The sequence below is a fragment of the Notamacropus eugenii genome, chromosome 1 (assembly GCF_028372415.1).
Source record: "Notamacropus eugenii isolate mMacEug1 chromosome 1, mMacEug1.pri_v2, whole genome shotgun sequence".
Classification (NCBI taxonomy): domain Eukaryota; kingdom Metazoa; phylum Chordata; class Mammalia; order Diprotodontia; family Macropodidae; genus Notamacropus; species Notamacropus eugenii.
In genome coordinates this window covers 87,732,638-87,739,467 of record NC_092872.1, presented here as the reverse complement: position 1 = coordinate 87,739,467, position 6,830 = coordinate 87,732,638, and the positions used below count along the sequence as shown (strand labels likewise).

General features: G+C 44.9%; 1 pseudogene; it reads left to right on the top strand.

The window, feature by feature from the left end:
- The first annotated feature begins 1,047 nt into the window (after positions 1-1,047).
- Positions 1,048-4,934, top strand: LOC140504485 (RNA-binding protein EWS pseudogene; annotated as a pseudogene).
- Positions 4,935-6,830: the final 1,896 nt, after the last annotated feature.

The following is a 6,830-nucleotide window of genomic DNA, read 5'->3' as shown; positions in this document are numbered from 1 at the left end:
TACAAAGAAAGACAGTTTGTGACCATAAAAAATCTACATTCTAATGGGGGAAGATTTCACATAATAGAAAGCTCAAATGATGGTGGGGGAGATGAAGTATCATGATGTGCCATTGTAGAGAAAAGGAGAAGAATTAAGAGGATAATCTGGAAAGGAATGGGAGACCTGGGTATGCTCCTTAAACTGGAGGTTCTGAGAGGAACCAGCCAATCAGAGGGAAGGGTTTGATGGGCAAAGAGAGGAACCGGGCAATCAGAAGGAAGGGTTCAAGGGGCAAACACGTAAAGTCCAGGGGTCAAGATGAAGAGATCTCTGGGTCACTGTAGACAAAATATGGGAGGAGAGTCAATCTAGAGAGGAGCTTCCCAAAAGCTTTCCTGAGTCTCATAGCTATTGAGGACTTCCCCCTCAAAATTAACTTATTTTTATTTTGAATATATTTTAAATATACCTATATATGTGCTCATTTTCTCCTCCTGAAGAATATAAGCTCCTCAAAAGTAGAGACTGATTCACTTTTGTCTTTGTAACCTCACCCCTAGCACAGTGACCATCCTACAGGAGGGGACTGATAAATGTTTGATTGATTATACAAACGCAAAGGGACACAAGTGAGAACGGAATTCTTCCAAAAGATTGAATTAGAGACCCAATCAAATAAATGAGGTCCAAGTCTTTCAAGTAATCATTACAAAGGATAGCAGTGTCCCCAAGACTACCCAACCCTCAAGCAAACATCACTGATGGGAGAAATGTGATCCACCTTCCTTCTCCATTGGGTAGAGAAAGAACTCACCTTCCTTATCACCACCATCACCACCAACTACCAACCACCAACAGGCAGCAAGTGTACCCTGGGAGAATATGAAAGCATCTCTCAAACTAATGGTCCTGTTTCTAAACCAGCCCTCATAGCCTTCATCCATGAGACGACTCCTACAGGGAAATCAGTCATTCCCATTAACTGCCTACAAACTGCCACTCACAAGCCAGGCAAATGATTCTACCTGAAGCAGCAAGGCACAACAAGGGAAAGAAAAAAATAGCATGCGCCAGGAAGGTGAGGCCAGCACTATCACCTTGACCACTCTTCTCCCCTCAGACCCTGATGGTGATGGGCCAAGAGCTTTTGGAGTAGCAATGCATCCAGCCTGGAGCCCTCTGCCCTCATACTGTGAAACAATCCTTGTGGAGATGCAATCTGGCATCTGCTCCTGCTGGTGCTACAGTCATATCTATCAAAGACCCAGGAAAAGGGTTCTTGTCATCAAAGTCTTCCACACTGACAAATGGTTCACCATCAGAAACTGATATAATTGATCATTGGAAATGACATTAAAGAAAAGACATTACTATCTGGGTTGCCTTTGCACACTAAGAACCATGGGATTTTTCTGTCTGACTTGAAGCTAAAACTCCTTAAATGTTGTCTCGCCTATGCAAATATGAGCTCTTGGGAGAGACCTGTCTTTATTTTCCTATTTGTTATTTCCAGCACTTAGTAGAGTGCTTTGCCCATAGTAAGTACTTAATAAATACTTTATTCATCCATTCTCAGAGCAAGGGTGGCAAGGAAATCACTAAACGAAGTCAGAAACTGAGATATTTTTAGTTTTAGTTTCAAAAGCTGGACTTGTATCAATCAAAAATGTTTCTAGCTTCCCTTTTCTTCACTATTACCCCACCCCCTGTGAATCTTCATCCTGGTCATGTCCCCTGTTTGCTACCACTTCATCTACCTTTAGCCCTCCTTCCCAGCTAACCCTGATCTAAGGAAAGGCTCACAGATTTCTTATTTTTCTACCACGGTATTAATATGTCACTAGATTCCCTCTCCTCCAAGGACTTGTTTTTTAAACCTTATCCTAATTATGGAATGAAATGCTTTGTCCTCATATAAAGGAATTTCAGGCATTTCATAACAATAGGTTGCAGAATTCTCATGTATCAGAACAAGAATATAGGTTAATATGGGAACTCACTAGCTATTAGGAACCTCACTAGAAAGGTAGATTACCTCACCAGGAGGCAATGTGTCTTTCCATAAGGTATTCTGTTCTCAAAAGTGCCCAGCAGAATGTAAACTCCTTGAGTGAAGGGATTGTTTTTTATTTTTCTCTTCATATCATTCATGCCTAAGACAGGCTGACCTCAGTGTCCAGAACACCTGGGTTCAATATAGTATATGTGACTCTGGGCAAGTCACTGAACCTTTTCCCATTTTCTTGACTTCCCCATGGGAATTTCATCATTGGGAAGCCTCATCATCTTGCAAGATCAAATCAGCTCTGGTACTCACAACTTTTTATCATCCTCTGCTCTTGAAAAACAGCCTGAGACAAGTTCTAAAACCTTCATTTAAGGAAGATGCCCAGGCTAGTCATCTCTTTATTTCCCACCTGGTTGAACTCCTTTGACTTTTCCAGAGCCAACTATCTTCCCCCTCACGAATTGATTTTCCTTTTGTGTATCATCTTGCCCCATTAGACTATAAGCTCCTTGAGGGCAAAATATTTGTAACCCTGATGCTTAGTACAATTCCTGGCACATATCAGCCGCGACTCCCTCTCAGACATCAAGGCAACTTTCTAAAACTATCAAAGCACTTGGCTAAGGAGGTACAAATCTGTACTGATAGAGGATTTCTCTCACTGAGAGTTTGTTGCATGATGATACCATAGATCTAGTTTTTAAAAATGCTCATCACTTAGCAGTGATTAGCCCTTTTGGTGGGTCAGAGTCAGAACTTCTGATTTCATTCGTGTTGGTAACTCTCAGTAAGGAAATTCCCTCTGCCAATGCAGATCAGCAGTTTATAGTCTTAAACAGTTGTTTGGGCAATGTGGTGTCGAGGGGGCAAGCCACCAAGGGAGAGAGAGACGGACGTTGAGAATAAGGAGGAAGGAGATAAAATAGCGTCCACAGACTACCTACAGTCCAGCTGCAACTCAGCAGGGCTAGAGTGCTTATGCAGCCCAGTCAGCTCAAGGATATGCACAGACCACCCAGGCCTAGGGGCAACCTATTGATGTCAGCTATACACAGGATCAGACAACTGCAACGTATGAGCAGACTGCATATGCGACCTCTTCCAGACAGCCTCCAACAGGTTCCACTACACCAACTGCACCTCAAGCTTACAATCAGCCTATCCAAGAATATGGGACTGAGGCTTATGATATCACCACTGCTACAGTTATGACCACCCAGGCATCCTATGCAGCACAGCCTGCATGTGGTACCCACCCTGCTTACCCTACCATTGGGCAGCAACCAGCAATTGCCGTACCAGCAAGACCCCAGGATGGTAGCAAGCCTACTGAGACTAGTCGGCCTCAATCTAGTACAGTAGGTTACAGCCAGCCTAGCCTAGGATACAGATGGGGCCACTACAGTTACTCACAGGTGCCCGGCAGCTACCCCATGCAGCCAGTCACCACACCGACATCCTAACCTCCAAACAGCTATACCTCTACCCAGCCGACTAGTTATGATCAGAGCAGTTACTCCCAGCAAAATACCAGCTATGGACAGCAGAATAGCTACGGGCAACAAAGCAGCTATGGGTAGCAGCCCCCACTAGTTATGACCCCCCCCTCCCCAAACTGGATCCTACAGCCAGGCTCCAAGTCAATATAGCCAGCAGAGCAGGCAGCAGAACCATCCCAGTAGCATGGGTGTGTATGACCAGAAGTCTAGAGGCTTTTCTGGAGCTAGAGAAAACCAGAGTGTGAGTGGCCCTGATAACCGGGGCAGGGGAAGGGGGGTATTCGATCATGGAGGCATGAGCAAAGGTGGGCGGGGAGAAGGAGGAGGATGGGGTGGAATGGGTGCTGGAGAGTAAGGTGGTTTCAATAAGCCTGGTGGACTTATGGAAGAAGGACCAGACCTTGACTTAGGCCCACTTGTAGATCCAAATGAAGACTCAGAAAACAGTGCAATTTATGTACAGAGACTGAATGAAAATGTGACTGTGGACAAGCTGGCAGACTTTTTCAAACAGTGTGAGGTTGTCAAGATTAACAAAAGGACTGGGTAGCCAATGATAAACATTTACTTAGACAAGGAAACTGGAAAATCAAAAGGAGATGCCACCGTATCCTAGATGACCCACCTACTGCAAAGGCTGCAGTAGAATGGTTTGATGGGAAAGACTCCCAAGGAAGCAAACTCAAAGTGTCTCTTGCTTGGAAGAAACCTCCAATGAACAGCGTGAGAGGTGGCGTGCCACCCTGTGAAGGCAGAGGAATGCCTCTGCCTCTCCAAGGAGGTCCTGGAGGGCCAGGGGGGCCAGGAAGTCCCATGGGTGAAATGGGAGGCAGAGGAAGAGACAGGGAAGGTTTTCCACCAAGAGGACCCAGGGTTTCCTGAGAAAACTCTCCAGGAGGCAGAAATGTCCAGCACAGAGCAGGAGACTGGCAGTGCCCTAATCCAGGCTGTGGAAACTAGAATTTTGCCTGGCAAACAGAATGTAATCAGTGTAAGGCCCCTAAACCGGAAGGATTTCTTCCACCACCCTTTCCACTCCAGGTGGCAATTGTGGCAGAGGTTGCCCTGGTAGCACGAGGGGTGGCAGAGGTGGCCTCAAGGACAGTGGAGAGCCTGCCAGCATGTTCAGAGGAGGCTGAGGTGGAGACAAAGGCAGCTTCCAGGGAAGCCAAGGAATGGACCAAGGAGGCTTTGGTGGTGGAAGAGGAGGACCTAGAGGTCCTCCCAGGCCTCTCATGGAGCAGATGGGAGGCAGTAAAGGTGAGCATGGAGAACTGGGAAAAATGGATAAAGGTGAGTACCGAGCACCATCAGAAGTGCAGAGACCTGTCCTGCTAAACGCAGAAACCCTGCAGGGCTGCGTTTACTACCAGATTTATTTTTTCAACCAGAAAATGTTTCAAATTTTTAATTCCACATTTATCATGTTAGCCACAACGTTATGATTTTTCCTTGTCTGTGCTTTAGTATTTTTCACCATTTGTGGAAAAACATTAAAACAAATTAAACAGTCGTACTCTGAGTTTCTTTTCCTTCTTTTAGATGGCTTTTTAACGATGACTAAATGAGAAATCGTTACGAGCATGCTCAAATACCACTGTGTGGAGACCCTGGAGGAGAACTAACTGGAACCATGTTAATGGTTGGGATGGTTTTTTTTTTTTTAATAAAATTTCAAATGTTTGTAAATGTAAAATAAAAGTTGTCTTGGGGGCAGCTAGGTGGAGGAGTGGATAGAGCACTTGCCTTGGAGTCAGGAGGACCTGAGTTCAAATCAGAGGCCAGGCACTTACAAGTTGTGTGACCCTGGACAAGTCACTTAATTCCAATTGCCTCCAAAAGATACACACACACACACACACACACACACACACACAAGAGACAGAGACAAAGAAAGTATTGTCTGGGGCAATGAGAAGTTGGGGGACTTGCCCGGGATCACATAGCCAGTATGTTAGAGGACTAGAACCTCCAATGCCAGCCAGCCATCTTCTGCTCCATGCTACGTCTCACTTGGCACTTGGCACGTAGAAAATGTTTGTTGAATTGAAGTGGACTGAATTGAAACCACAGGTTTAACACACACATTGTATTCTAAGTCTCTAGGCAGTCTTCTTTTGGCCTCACTGGGTCATTTTTTAAAATATATAATAGTACTGTTACCATCTGAGTAACTAGCCTCCCTTCCCACCCACATCCAGCCCCCACAGCCAGGACTGTTATTGTCAGTAACATGGCCTTGGTTTGGGGGGGGAAAATGAAATCCCTAACGATGATGCTTTACCTCTTCCTGTTTTGTCTCCAACAGAATGGTATGACACAAATACATCAGCAGGGAGGGAAAATGCAGTGAAACCACTTGGTGGATTTCTCTTTAAGTGAATGCAAATGCTGAAAAAGGAAGCTACTGCAACCTCAAATGGAGTGCCCTGGGACTGTTCAGGTTAGGAAACCATAATGTTGAGGTTTGGGGAGCTTAGGACCCCAAAATACCAATACCCCAGGTCCTGCCCAAATGAATTCGACCCAACCCTTCTTACAGCCAAAGAAAAACAAAATTTATTAAAAATTCGCCTTATTAGATAGAACCTGAGTGAGACTGAATCTGAGCCAGACTGAACTGGAAAGGGAAGAGACTTATGGCAGGCAGACCAGCCAGCAGGCTATTGAAATAGTTTAGGCATAAGGTGATTAACCTGTTCCAAGGTAGGTGGTGAGAGAAGTGATTATTTTTTATTTTATTAACAAGCAATTATTGGTATTGGGATCCAGGGTTTTTTCTCTTTTTTACTTCTTCATTAAGGGACCAGTCCCTATAGTTCAGTAGCCCTGTAAGACAGGGCTGATGATGAGATTGGCCTAACCCTTTGGGACATTCTCCTCAATCTCAGGTGGGATCCTACCCAACTAGGAAAGCTACGGGACCTGCTTGAGCCCATCATTACCTGAAGGCCAAAAACCTGGACTGGCCAATCAGAGAGGATGATTTGAGCCCTTCTGGACTAATATACCTCTTTGATACTCTCTGAGTGAACCCAAATCCTCCTTCTGTGTGAACAACCGAAAGATCAGAGTAAGCTTGCGCAGACATCCAAGGAGGAGTCAGGGGCTCCTCCTTGCTTTATGGCTTTATAATTTTCATATGCACCCTAACGTCAAAGAGAGCTCAGTTATAACGGCAGCTCCCATGCATTCATGTACATGCTTGCCCATTTTGAAAGATATAAACACGCATACAGCCTAATTCTGTTTGCCTTTCTTAGATGAACTCTGGAGGTTCACAGAGCCTACTTCTTACTAAAGTGTAAATAGAATTTTATCTAGGTGAATTCCAACCCTAA